Genomic DNA, 14,199 nt, shown 5'->3' on the forward strand with positions numbered 1-14,199 from the left:
TTGAGTGCAGCTGACTCTGGGGCAGGACATGGGGGAAGTGGACATGAGGGGAGGAGATAGGGACGCTTAGGAGTAGGAGATAATGTCAACATTCGATGTTGAAAGGCAACTGGAACCACAGCATATTTCTGAGCAGAGTAATGACATACTCAGAAGGACAATAAGCAAGATATATAATATATATATTTATATAAATTTTGTTTTATGTATTTATATAGATTTTGTTTTGTCAGGTCTAAATACAAACTCAGGAGCTGGTCTAATACTGGGAAATAAAATATTACAGAGAATTTCCAGAAACCACCATTACATTTGACTTGCCAGTGGCTGCAGTGAGAATCAGGGCTGCACCAACTTAATTTTTACCCAGTAAAAGCCTTATTATGGACTCCTCCTAAAGAGAAGGAGACAAACTGTAAATTCGAAAGGCGGCTCTTGGGCAGGTAGCTGGACTGGCAGTTAGGACACCTGACTGTCACTCTGAGTCTTCACCCAAGGGCCTCTGTCCAAGGATCTACAATTCTCCCCAGAGTCTCAGCAGGGGGGCATACACCGTGAATGCTTTAGTTTCTTCTGTCTTATTTCAGCAATTTAAGGGGCCAGGGTGGGGAAGGTTTGACCTGATTTTCACTTTTAAAATTCCCTGCTCCATGTTGGGTGAAGAGGGGGGAGAGGGAGGGGCAGGAGGCATGGTCCAGCCGAATCCGTGAATCAGAGAGGACAGCAGCAGAGACGGACAGAAGGAAAGATACTTGGCGTATTTGTAAGGAGCAGCTAGTAACAGTTATGAAAAGATAGATGGAGGCACGAACAAGGACGATGGTGAAGCCTTTTACCAAGATGGAGAAGGCTGGAGAAGATTTTCTGAGTGGTAGCCATTCAGTGTCCTACTTCGGACATGATAAATTCAAGATGCCTATTAGATATCCCGGAGGAGATGCTACAGAATTGGTTGCTACAGGCATCCTCAGTGTGGAAGATAAACAGGATGCATTTATCAACGTTATTAAAAGTCATGGGACCAGAGGCAGCTACGGAGAGAGTGTGTAGACCAAAGAGATGAGGGCTGCGGCCAAGGCATGAGATTTTCCACCTATCACGGTTGAAGAGAAGAGAATAAACCAGCAGAAGGATGAAGAGGGAGGGCAGAGAGGTTGAAGGAAAGCCCAGCCCGTGAGAGCAGCATCGTGGAGGACGAGAGAAGTTGTCACTGGCCATTATGGCTGCTGGTTCATCAGACATAACACAAGCAAACGGGATGACTGGATTCGTCCCAGGGAGGGTGTTGGTGACCTTCCCAAGAGCAGTTCTGGGAATGACGTGGAAAGAAGACCGAATGGAGTAGGTCAGGGTGAGACGGAGCTGAGGAGTCATTTTATTGCTTGCCCTGGGTGATGGGCACATCCTTGTCTTCAAAGCATTTTCCTGGATGCCTGAAGAGTTTCCTAATGAAATCATTTGAAAATGAAGAATGTGTCACTTATTCTAATTTTTTTCTTAAGTTCCAAAATTCTAAGAGTCAAAATTAATTTAAAGGTAGGCTGTAAGATTTTGCCAATGAGACATTAAGGTGAGTTGTAGTGGGTAAGCAGTGGGAGGGGCAAGGCAGAGAGGGGGAGAGCAGAGCAGGTGAGGGTGGTCAAAGGTTGTCATTGTGTACCACATGGTAACGTTCTGTGGGAGTATTACTGTAAGAACAGCAGGTGTTTTGAGCTCTGGGAGCAGAAAAATCAGTCTGGGGTCGAATCTAAATCTACAAAATATATATATATATTAAAAAAATTTTTTTTTAAATTTATTTGACAGACGGAGATCACAAGTAGGCAGAGAGGCAAGGAGAGAGAGAGAGAGGGAGAGAAGCAGGCTCCCTGCTGAGCAGAAAGCCGGATGTGGGGCTCGATCCCAGGACCCCGGGATCATGACCCGAGCGGAAAGCAGAGGCTTTAACCCACTGAGCCATCCAGGTGCCCCAAAGTGTATATATATATATATATATATATATATATATATATTTTTTTTTTTTTTTTTAAGATTTTTTTTATTTATTTGACAGACAGATCACAAGTAGGCAGAGAGGCAGGCAGAGAGAGAGAGGAGGAGGAGGCAGGCTCCCTGCTGAGCAGAGAGCCTGATGTGAGGCTTGATCCCAGGACCCTGGGATCATGACCTGAGCCGAAGGCAGAGGCTTTAACCACTGAGCCACCCAGGTGCCCCCAAAGTATATATTTTTAAACATAAACATATAGAGGTAGAATAGCTAGGCTGAAGAACAGGTTTTTTTTTTTAATTTTTAAGATTTTATTTATTTGACAGAGAGAGAGAGAGAGAGGGAACACAAGCAGGGGGAGTAGAAGTGGGAGAAGCAGGCTCCCGGCTGAGCAGGGAGCCCGACTCGGGACTTGATCCCAGGATCCCAGGATCATGACCCGAGCAGAAGGCAGACGCCCAGCGACTGAGCTACCCAGATGCCCCAGGAACAGGTACTTATTAAGGATTTTGAAATGTATAACCGGATTTTCTTTCTTGAAGTGTGTCAGTTGTGATTCTCTCTTGCAGAGAACTGTGTATCTGTTTTGTCATACACCTCTGACTGCGAATCCTTTAAAAGAAATCAAAATAATCCTAGAGAGGCAGAAAAGAAGAAATACAGGAATGAAAAACAGAGAAGACCAAAAAAAGGTCGGAGTGGATGTATTAATATGAAAAAGTAAATTTCAGGGATGCCTGGATGGCTTGGTTGGTGAAACGTCATCCTTTGGCTCAGGTCATGATCCTGGGGTCCCGGGATCGAGTCCCGCATGGGGCTCCCTGCTCGTCGGGGAGCCTGCTTCTCCCTCTCCCTCTGCCTGCCGCTCCCCCTGCTTGTGGCCTCTCCTTCTCTCTCCCTGACAAATAAATAAATAAATAAAATCTTTAAAAAAGAAAAAGTAAATTTCAAAGCAAAATGCATTCCTAGAAATAAATAAGGGTACCTCATAGTGATAAAAGGGTCAGCTTAACAGGAAGACACACGAGTCAAGAATATATATGCTCAGCAAGAGCTTCAAAGTCTATGAGGGGAGAACTGGCAGAGTTCACAGAAGAAGTAGGCAAGTCCGTAATATAATCTGAGATTTTAACACATCCCCGTCTAGCGGCGGATGGAGCGACGAGACACAAATCCAGCCGAGACGTGCGCAGGAGATCTGAGCTCTCAGCACAGGCCTTGTCGTTCACGCCAGCTGCCGGGGCTGCAAGGACCGGTCGCAGCCTCCATGCCGTCGGCTTTCTAAGATCCTGCAATGGCTGTCCTGGGACTTTCTGCAAGGTCCTTCTTCACTCTGTGCCTCAGTGTTCTTGATTGCAAAGAGAGGATGATAATGGCACCCACATCACTTATTTTTGATGTATTCTAGGAGAATGAGATAGTCTACAAGAAGAAAGTTAGCCTACGTCGGGCATATATGAAGTGTTTGATAGATGCCAGTTATGTTATTTTATTTTTTAAACAGATTTTACCTATCTGTCAATCTATGCATTTATCAGAGAGAGAGAGCGCACAGCAGAGGAAGGGGGAGCGGCAGGCAGAGGGAGGTGGAGAAGCAGGGAATTCAGCAGGGAGCCTGACGAGGGGCTCGATCCCAGGACCCTGGGATCACAACCTGAGCCCAAGGCAGCTGCTTAACCACCTGAGCCACCCAAGCAACAGTAATTACTGTAAAGTCAAACAGAACCGACTGGGTTCCTGGCCCAAATTAGGGGATTTGTCTTATTCTGTTTTGTTACCATTACCTGGAAATCAATCTGCTGTGGAAACTGTCCTGGTCAGTGGGTCACTCGAGTTTCCCCTAAACTGTTCCTGTGCCTTCCACTTCAGCTTCCCTCCCCAAGCCTCAGGGAGCCCCCACAGGCATCGAAACCTTTCAAAGAGGCCCTCAGTGCTCCACACATACCTCAAAACTTCCAAATTGCCTACATTGAATGTGTCACTTAGGAAGACACACATTTTTACCTTTCCCACGTTACCCTGTTCTCACGGTCCTGAAACGTCCCCTATGCAACAGTGCTCCAGACCCTTCTAGAATGTTCTGAGGCACTTAGCAGAAGCACCAGCTCCATCTGGGATGATGTAGCTAATAGAAGGGGTCAGACCTGCATTCTCCACCTTCTTGGGCTCCTAGGCCTTTAAAAATTAGTGTTACATCTCGGTCTGGTTATTAATAATATCCCATGATATAGAAATCATCTCTAAGCGTAGTCCAGAGTCTTGTTTTTAAAAGGAGCTAAGCTGAGATGTTTGGTAAACAGAAGAGTCCTTCCCTGTTGCACATCACCCCTCCCTAACTGGCAACTTGTATTTCTTCAGAGAAGAACAGCCAATAAAAGAAGTCAATAACATAAAGCAAATCATCCCTTTCAAATCCACCAGCTGTCACACCTTGAGAAGAGAGATTTCCTCTTCTTCTAAGAATCAAGTTCTCATTTATTTATGGGTAGGTGTTAAAGTGTAATGAGGCAAGCTGAAAAAGATCTTCTAAAATACTCCTCGTGAAATACAACACATTATTTTTACCAAGGACTTGTAAACATTAAAGCCATTTCTTTTCATTAAAACATATGAGCAGTAAGACGGGCTACACTGGTTTTGTAGAAACCATTTTATCTATACATTTCATCTATTTCAACCATTCATCTATACATTTCTGTGAAGCAGATAATACCTCATGGTTCGGTCTCATGGAGTTGGGGGGGGTGTTTTCAAAATGGCAGCTGTAGGGGGATTATCCTTAAGCCTCCTGTGGTGAAGGGACTATGGAAATTGGAAAGGGCCAATTCTACAAAAAGCTCCCTGCACATTGGCTTCTGCTGTAAGTTCTATGGTCTGTGTCCTGTATGTGGTTTCAGATTTTAATTCCACAGACAGAAATACAACGGGCTTCCTGAATGGAACTGTCGACAGACTGACTACAGAAGGGGGGTTCACGAGCAATATGGGGCTTATTAAAGGGAGGGTTTTTTTTATGAATATAGTTCTGGAGAGAGTTTTAAAAATTAGAATAGATGGTCTTTGAAGAAATAAAATAGAAACCCAAAATTTTTACATTTAAAATGTTTAATTAAACTAAACTAATTTAATTTCAATTTTAATTGATTAAAATTGAATGAAATTTAAAATAATTTAATTTAAAATTATGACCTGAGGGGCACCAGGGTGGCTCAGTCAGTGAAGTGTCCAACTCTTGGTTTTGGCTTGGGTCATAACCTCAGGGTCATGAGATCAAGCCCCACATTGGGCTTCATGCTTTGTGTGGAGTCTGCTTGAGATTCTCTGTCTCCCTTTGCCCCCAGCCCCCTATAAATCAAATAAAATTACAACTTGAGAGAAATATTTTCTCCAGCTTCATCATAAAAAGTGGCCCAGTAAGAACAGTAGGACCATCATTTCTGCTCACCCAATGTCATATGCACACCCACTGCCCAGATTATAACCTCTAATATTATTTAATATTATTTCCCCACAACCAGTGTTCCTGGAAATATGTTCTCATGTAAGGGGTCTCAGTGGAATCAAGACAAAAGTAGCACAAAGGGATTTTTGCTAACCTAACTACAACAGTGTGAACATCGGAAAGAATATGACAGGCTTAAATTTCAATCAAATACAATTTGAAGTCTTGTGAATTTATAATGATGCTCAGAAAGGAAAAGTCAACATGAAATGCACCAAAAACTCCTATGAATGTAACAGAGCAGGCTTGGTTTCTAGTGGTCTTAAAAAGTGGGGGAATGTTTGTGTGTGTCTGTATGAATGTGTGTGGTTTTTCCCCTAGGTCCGTGTGTATTTGTCACATACGTGCGTTTTCTTGTTTTGGAGCATGGCCTCGGCGAATGAATTAGAGAAGTCCTAAACATAGCTTACTACGGATGCTGGGATCCCTTGACAGCACATGTCAATGAGGATTGCGATATCGTGATTGGGTCAGAGGGACCTGAAGAAAGGAAGGGGCAGGTTTCAGTGGCAGGTTTCGCTGCCGGCAATCCCCAGCAGGACAGCGGTGAGCGGGCAGGTGCGGGCAGGTGGTGATAGTTTAGACGGACTAGTTAGTCTTGCTCCCTGTCCTGCCTGCAGGCGAGGGCTTCACAATGTCTCCTCACACCTCCCTGCCTGGTGGCCCTGCGGAATGATGATATCAGTGTGCCCAGTGCAGTAACACATCTTTGGGGCACAGAAGGGAGATTTATCTAAAATTTAGAGGTGTAACTGGTGGACTTAAACAGCAGTGCCAGTTCTGGTTCTTTATCCCAAGAACATAGAGATGCTCGTCCCCACGGGGACTGTCTCCCTCTGCTGGGTTTCCCGCTCCCACTTCTGCCTTCTGAAGTTTCAGTCTTTATCACTCGGCACCGTCTGCTCCTAGAAGCCGAAGTGCATTTGTGTACAAATGAGCCTGTTCCTCAAGTGGGGAGAGCAGACAGCAGGCTGTAAATATTTTATACTTTCCAGGATCATTTTCCGTCAGAATATTAAGCATTCATGCCAACATTTGATAGTGGGTTATCTGAAGGACGGTCTGCTTCCTCGAACACTTGTCTTGGAAAAGGATAGGAAGAAGCTTGACTAAATGCAGAGCTGAGACTGGGTGCTACAGCCTCAAGCCATTCTGGGGAATTGCCACCTCTTCACACTTTCAATGCCCCGTGACTCTTTTTCTTTAATAGATTTTGAAACACTCTCCAACTTACAGAAAAGTTGCAAGTAAGTGCAGTTGCAGAGAATTCTTTTTCTTCTTCTTCTTCTTCTTCTTCTTCTTCTTCTTCTTTTTTTAAAACACTTTCTAGGAATAAGCTGCTGTCCAGATGTCACCTTATTTCCAAATTCTTTATGTACACTCTCCTACTTTTATGGGCTGAATCGTGTCCCCTCAGAATTCATGTATTGAAGTTTCAACCCCCAGAACCTCAGAAGGTGACCTTATTTGAAGAGAGTGTCCTTAGAAAGGTAATGACGTTAAAATGAGGTGGTCACACAGGTGGGCCTTAATCCAATGTCCTGACCTCATCGTGCACCCTGAGTGGGAGTGTGAGATCGGGACCCTGTCCCTACTCCTCGTGCTCCTGGATGGGACCTCCTGTCCTCTCACTCATGCAGGCAATCCCAGGCCGGGAAAACAGGACTTAAATCACAATCAAGTGTGAGAGTCAAGAGAGAAGAGAATGATGGCAAGAAGAAATGTTACATCCTGAGTGCTGTGTGTGAGGACGGGTTTCATAGCAGAAAAAAAGTCATTCCTGGCATTCGGGCGGTAAGTTTTGAGATGTACTTGAACCCTATGACAAGGCTTTAAAGCAGACATACTAAACAGCTTTAGTACTTCTCCAAATCGTGCTCATTATAATCTCAAACAAGGACTTTGAAAGGCATATTAAAAACGCTTCAGAGCTAAGGGCTTATTTCCTTTCTGCTATGTAAATTATTTTGACCAAAAGACACAATCTAATTAAGCTAAAGCCTTTGTGCACATTAAACTAGTCAATCTTCCTTCTCATTCTGCAAATATGCTCAAATCCGAAGGCTGGTCTCCCATGAATTGTAACGCGCTGTTGGGTTCTCTGAATACAACTTCATAATGTCGCACTCCCCATAAAGAGCCTGGGGTGTTTCTAAAGTCCACGGCAGGTCAGGAGGAAAATCACACGTGGGATTTCTCCCCGGCGATCATGTCACAAGGTCTTCATGGTAACATCTGTAAAAGGCCTTAAGGTGGACAAAGGCCCCAGTTGTTTTCCTGACCTGAAGATTCCGCTGCGGTTTGGCCCAGAGCAGATGGGGACGCGCCGGTCATCTGCTGTTGAGCCGCTCGGGGTGTTTTCGAGCGAGGCTCCCGCTGGGGGCCGCGACCTCGTACCGCGCAGTGACTGCGGAGTCGTATCAGGTTTTCAGGACGGAAAGAGGCCGCTCTGTTCCAGTCGAGTGTTTTGGGTAACCCGTGAGTCACACAGTTCACTGTACACTGTCACTTTGGGACACTCGGCTCCGAGTTCCAGCGCCCGGAGCACAGGGAGGCTCCGGGCCGGAGGGGGTTCTGGCTCCCCGCCCCGCCGGGCCCCAGCGCGATTCCCCTCCCGGCGCCCCGGGAGCCCCGCCGCAGCTGCGTTCTTGGCAACGTGATTTGCTCGCAGCAGGTATAGTGCAATAACTCACCTCGACGGCGGGGAAACGTCCTGAAACCGAGTCACCTGCACGCGGGTTTTTATTTAGTTAGCACAGATGCGGTGTGAGCAGATGGGAGCGGACCCCGGGCAGCGTGACCGTGGAGGCGGCAGGACCCGCAGGGCAGGGTCCTGGAGAAGGAGCTGCGGAGCTGCGACCCTGGGCCGCCTCTCTCCGAGATGTGCGGCCCGCGATGGGGTGTCTGTGTGTCCCCAGTAAGGAGACAGCCCATTAGAGAGACAAAACCAACCTCGAAACCCAGAGAACAAAGAGCTTGCTAAGGCAGTGAGAGCCGGTGGCGAATGTGCCCTTGGCCCATTGTTTCTAATTCAAACATATTATGAAGGGAATCCATTAAAAATGACAGATTCTTGGGCCCTGTAGTGGATTAAACGGTGACCCTTGAAAAAAGATGTCTGTGTTCTAATATCTGGACCATTATTTGGGAAGACTCTTCTGCAGGTACAATTAAGGATCTTGAGATGGGCCACTCCTGGGTGACAGAGATGGCTCTGAATCCCGAGACGGTGTCGGTCTGAGAGGAAAAGGGGTCAGACACACAGAGAGGGCACCATGTGACTGGGGAGGGAGAGACTGGACGGACATAGCTGGAAATCACGGACGCGGACCACCACCAGCAGCAGAAGGAGACAAGGTAGGGGTTCCCCTCTGGGGTCTGGGGGTGGTGCTGTGACCCTGGCCTGGCATTGCTGGGCTGCATTTCTGTGGCCGCAAGCCAGGTTGTGGTCATTTGTGACTGCAGCCGCCGGAGACCCTAAGGCTGCACGCAGGCCCCCTGGAAGCCATCCCATTTCCGAAAGCTCTAAAACTATTCGGATGATCCTATGGTTTTGAGAAATAGTGTTGGGGTGATTGGTCTGGCTCGGAGACCAGAGGTTTTTTTTTGTTTTTGTTTTTTTTTTTTTAAGATTTTATTTATTTATTTGTCAGAGAGAGAGCGAGCGAAGAGTGAGCACAGGCAGACAGAGTGGAAGGCAGAGTCAGAGGGAGAAGCAGGCTCCCTGCAGAGCAAGGAGCCCGATGTGGGACTCGATCCCTGGACGCTGGGATCATGACCTGAGCCGAAGGCAGCTGCTTAACCAACTGAGCCACCCAGGCGTCCCGACCAGAGGTTTTTGACACCTGTTTTACACCAAATCCCCAGAGCACCTGAAATCAGGGATGCCCCGGCCTTACCCCAGATGCTGATCCGATTAGCCTGCTGCCCAGGCTGGTATAGGTGTGTGTGTCCTTGAGGTGGAGCAAGGGCTCCTGCTGGAACTGTGACCCCAGCCCCGCAGCAGCGACCTGGGAAACAGCCCAGTCCTGGGTTTTTCTGGCTCAGGCCACTCTGCTTACCTGCTCTTTCCTCCCTCTGCCCCTCTGCCCCTCTGCTTACCCCTTTAAACTGAGGTATCATTTATAGACAGAACGCATGGTTGGTAAGAATTCTTGAGTCTTACTGTTGCATATATCTCTGCAATCATTACCCCAGAATGTTCTGAACCCCCCTCCGATGGGTCCTCCCAGCCCACAGAAGCCAGCAGTGCGAGGATCTCTCTCAGTGTGGTGAATTGTGTTTGTTCCCCTCCTACAAAGGTTCTTCTTTTCCCTGCCTGTTTTAAACGGTTCTCGTTACTTGTTTCCATCGTTTTAAGCCCGACAGACCCGTGTGTGGTTTTTCTTTTCTTTCTTTTTTTTTATTTTAAGATTTCATTTATCTCTAGAGAGAGAGTGTGGGAGGAAGAGGGAGAGGAGGAATCTCAAGCAGACTCTGTCCTGAGTACAGAATCCATCCCATGACCCGAGGTCATGACCTGAGCTGAAATCAAGAGTCCCTGCTCGACCCACTGAGCCACCCAGGTGGCCCCCATGTGTAGTTTTCCTGGTGTTTTCTCTCTCACTGAGCTGCTTGGATTTATAGACTGTTGCTTTTCACTAAATTCGGAACTGCTTTTGGCTACTGTGTCTTCAAGTATTTTTATTCCTTCCCCTGCTCAGTCTCTCCTCTCCTTCCGGGTCTCTAATTTTCCATCTTTAAAGAATCGTCTCTATGCAGACGAGTCCCAGAGCTGTGTCTCCATCCCGATCTGTCTTCTGAGGTCTGAATTTGTGGCTGAATGCTGGACGTCTGTGTATCAGCAGCATTTCAGATTCCGAAGTTGAATGTATAGTTTTACTCCCCAAACTTTTTATCCCTTGTGTTACAACATTTATATCCACTTTGACACCATCCACCTCCTCAAATGTAAGGTTAGACATTTCAAGGTAGCGTTTTCCAGACTTTGTTTCTTGTGACTCTTCCTTGAGGCATAAACATGTATGTATTCTGTGTGTTCTTGTGGGCTGGTGTGTGTGCATCTGTTGGGGGAGGTTCTATCCTTGAATAAATTTGTCAGTCTTCATTCTAACTTTCCCTTAGATGCTGACTATTGTAAATGGCCACATAAATGCCATTAGAAGTTCTGCAGTTAAAAGTCTTTTTAACTTTGTTTTAAAGTTAAAATGTCATTCAGCGTTTTTCAACATCTGACCAACTATTTTTTTAAAAATAGAGTAGAAAATCTAATAAAATCCATGGAGTGAATTTTGAGAAATGTCACCGTGAGACCATCTTCGGCTAATCTCTCTGCTATGGATGTTCCAGTCCTCATAAATTTTACTTCCTAGTATCTCCCAGGTCTGTTTCTGCCTCAGAATCCCCATATCTATCACCTCTCATGACTGTCACACAGTCTCTGAGCAAGGGTTTCCTCCCTTTTAATGTCTTGCCTCTTTAATCCAGTCTTCAGTTGGCTGCCAGAATCATCTTAACACAAGTCTCTTTCTTAAAAACTTTCAATGGCTTCCCTTACTTGGAGCCCTTACTTCCTTACTTGGAGAAGGAAATCCAGTGTCCTCAGCCAAGGAGCAAACACTTCCCCATCAGCAGCCCTCCCACCTTTTAGCTAAGCTGCATCCCAGGCTGTTGGGCTGAGTGGGGGGTTTGGAGGGAAAGCAAGTGGCGCACCAGGTTTCTGGGTAGGTGTGAGCTGGGTGGGACAGAGGTGGGGGGGTTGTACCTGGGAGAGCAGCCTTGACGACACAAAGTGGAGGAACGAAAGGACATACATCCTGAGACTAAAACCAGCACCATATGCAGAGAAAACGGGAGGACGAAGACCACAACAGGATAGGGTAGTAAGAAGGGAGGGCCTTGGCAGAGAAGTGGCCCCCGGAAGAGCTGAGACAAGGCAGTGACTGTAGATGAGCTGGACTTTGCTATGGGGTCCTTGCGCAGAAGGCAGACATTCCTGCCCCCGCGCGCAGCTGCTTCCCTTCACCCACAGCGTAGAGCCCCGTCACTTCATTTATTCCCAGGCCTCAGCCGATGGAAACAACGTGAAGACTAGCCAGCCCCACCCCTGAAGTGTTTGATGGTAAAGCTGCATTGCTTCTCTTAGGAAAAATAGACCGAGTCACTGGTCCTACTCACCTGAATAGGAAATAAGCGTTAAGGAACTGGTCTGAGAATGAGATGGGGTCCTGTGTTAGCGTTAGAAGATCGATGGGATGCTCGGGATCCCGGCTTGTTTCTAATCCTGTACGTCCTGCAACCGGAAAGGTGCATTCTCACCTCTCTGGTTCCAGTGAGACCCACAAACTGATCTTGCCTGATGTAAATTAACAAGAAGGAACATAAATGTTTGTCACGAGGGTCTGTGGCTAGACATGTCTTTATTATAGTCTGTCAAGGAGAGAATCAGGAGAAGACGAGGAGGCGAAGGAGTGGGAGGAGGTGGGAGATGAGAGAAGAGAGGAGTCGGGGTCCTGATGGAGAGAAGGGGACACGACAGAGGAGAAATTGTGGGCCCGGGTGCTTGATGGATTTTAAACGAGAGCCATCGCATCCCCCTATTTCCTTGAGGCCCGAGTCACCCAGATAATGAGGTATTTGGCTCCCGTTTAAAGATTCTTCAGAGCTCAAAACGCACCGGAATCCCGACTCTCGTGACACGCAAGTCTGCAGGTGCGCTCTGTCTAGGAGGAATCCCGTGGCCCACCGGAGAAGCGCCCTCAGGGTTGCAGCCACAGGATCCAAATCAAGAACACTTCAAAGACGGATGTAATCAAGCCAAGCACTGCACTTGCTCCTGTGATCAGATGCCCCCACTGCTATTCCCGAGCTTGAGCCTGGAGAACCAGAGCCTCGGGGTGGCACAGTTAACCAGAAGCTTCTGCACAGGTCCTTAGCAAACGCGCTGGCATTCATAAATTAACAATAGAGCAAGTCAGTATTAATAACACAAATAATGGGGCAATTGCATTTGGTAAGGACAGAAATGAACATTTTTACAATGCTTTGAAATGAAAAATAATGAGCCCATCACGACCTGTGTATTAGTTGAAACTACTGTGGTGACATACATTATTTTTATCTATTTATGTCCATTTCATGCATCTGTAGGCTAAACACAAATTCCTGTCAATGACTGTGACATTGAGCTTAATTACATTTGTCGTTTTAATCTCAACTGTTGCTAAGGAAAATTAACAGCACTTACTGGCGACCCGTCAGAACAGCAGCCTGCCACTTCCAGGAAAAGCGGCTGATTTTCATCATCTGTGCCAAAGACCAGGGGTCCTGTCTGGTTCATCAAGAAATCAATATATTCCTTCAGAGTCTCCTCTACAGACAGAAAGCCATATGCTTCCTCAGCATTTAGTTGTTGCTAGTGTTTACTTATCTCTAAAACAATACTGACAATTGTGGTTAAATAAATGAACATTCCCACCGCTGCCTTCTCGTGTGGCGGGAACAGTAAGTGAACAGGAACAATGAGTTCTCATAAATGAGACCCTCTTGGAACTAGAGCGTCATTACTGACAAAGCTCATCATGACCCTTCTCTTCCCTCGTGCTGCCACCCCTCCCACGACCCGATGCCGAGGCTCCTGCCAAGTCACCGTCCATGTGCAGCCAGCGCAGGCTGGATAGCCAGGGCAAGGAATGAAGTCTGGGTTCTCTATTTGATGAATCTGACCTTTTGAGATTTACTTTTTTTTACTTTTTTTTTTTAAAGGATTTTATTTATTTATTCAAGCGAGAGAGAGTGCATAAGTGGAAACCACCAGCAGACATACTGCTGTCTGCATCGGCGAGATGAGGAAGCTGAATGGCAGCGGTAAGGCAAATCCCGGTGTCAAGGTCACCCAAGCGGATGGCTCTGACCGATGCTTTCATTTGCCTCCAGAATGGTGGGTCCCAAAGATACGTCCATGTTCTAACCCCCAGAACCTGGGAATGTCCTATTAGACAAAGTCGTGATTAAGTTAGGGGTTCTTGAGGCAGTGGATTATTTGGTTCAGCCTTAAACAGGCGGCGCTGAGGACTCTCCCGTGCTGGGTCCCCGGGAGGGAGCACCGCCAGCCCTGGCCTCATGCGTCTGCTCTGGAGGTTTCATCGTAGTGTCTAGCGCATGGGGGCCCCGTGCTGCCTGGCTACAAGATCACATGGAGCAGGAAGGGAAGCTTATTTCCTTAAGCAGTTCTCCCTCAACCTGTCACCAGGCCCTTTTTCGGGCGTATTGTCTCTCTGTTGCGTGTGTACGGGGTGAGGGCTGGGGGGTGAACCACGATGGGAATTCCTGGAGGTTGGTTTCCAACCCCACGAGGGTAGCAACGACTCCGCCTTGCCCCACACACGTGGGCCCTGGAGGGTGGGAAGAGTGAGCGCCTGCGCGAGGGGTCCAGGCTCCGGCTCCTGGGACTAATGAGGCCCTGCGCTCCCCCCGTTGCAGGGGAGCCACGGTCAGCCCGTGACTGTGAGGCCCGCCTGAAGGAACACGGGCAGGAGGTGCTTTCCCCGAAACAAGCTTATGGCCTGAGGCTGTGGGGGTGGGGGAGCCTTTACTGCTCTGTTCAGAGCTCCAGACCCGACCCTCCTGTTGCTTCTGGACCAGCCGCCCGGCTGACTCGGCTTCTCCTTATGCGGACGCACAACTTACCACTTTTGCTCTCCTCCCGAAT

This window comes from Neovison vison, chromosome 3 (genome assembly GCF_020171115.1).
Source record: "Neovison vison isolate M4711 chromosome 3, ASM_NN_V1, whole genome shotgun sequence".
In the NCBI taxonomy this organism is placed as follows: domain Eukaryota; kingdom Metazoa; phylum Chordata; class Mammalia; order Carnivora; family Mustelidae; genus Neogale; species Neogale vison.